This window comes from Odocoileus virginianus, chromosome 30, assembly GCF_023699985.2.
Source record: "Odocoileus virginianus isolate 20LAN1187 ecotype Illinois chromosome 30, Ovbor_1.2, whole genome shotgun sequence".
NCBI classification, from domain to species: domain Eukaryota; kingdom Metazoa; phylum Chordata; class Mammalia; order Artiodactyla; family Cervidae; genus Odocoileus; species Odocoileus virginianus.
The window spans coordinates 28,394,823-28,395,296 of NC_069703.1; positions in this window are offsets into that span (position 1 = coordinate 28,394,823).

A 474-nucleotide genomic window follows, 5' to 3' on the forward strand; every position below is an offset into this window, starting at 1 on the left:
AGCTTAATGCGGGCGGAGAGCGGACCGGCCCCTGTCCATTCATGCCCGGGTGACGTCACGGGCCACGCCCCCGGTGTCTCCGAAGGGGCCGGGCCGGCGCCCCGCGGGGGCGGGGAGGCTCTCTGGGCCCTCGGGACTCGCTGGCGCCCCCAGGTCCTCGCAGGTTTGAGCTCCTCTAAGAGGCGGTGCAACCGATGCTAGCCTTAAGGGATCCTGTGCTGAGCCCCGCTCTAACCCTCTGCCACCGGGGCCGAGCTCAACACTGGCCCAAAGGTCTGAGCTGAAATGGCCTAAAGGCTCAAGAAGCAGTCGCCCGCTGAGCAGCTTGACGTCCCGCTTCCTAGTATTTCTGAACTGTGCACCCAACCTTTGGCGGTCAGAGAGAGCTTCTCTGCTCAGGCGCCTCTAAGAATTCAGGAATCTGAGTGCATCCGCGTCTAAGGACGAGTCAGACATGCGTTATCACTTAATTCT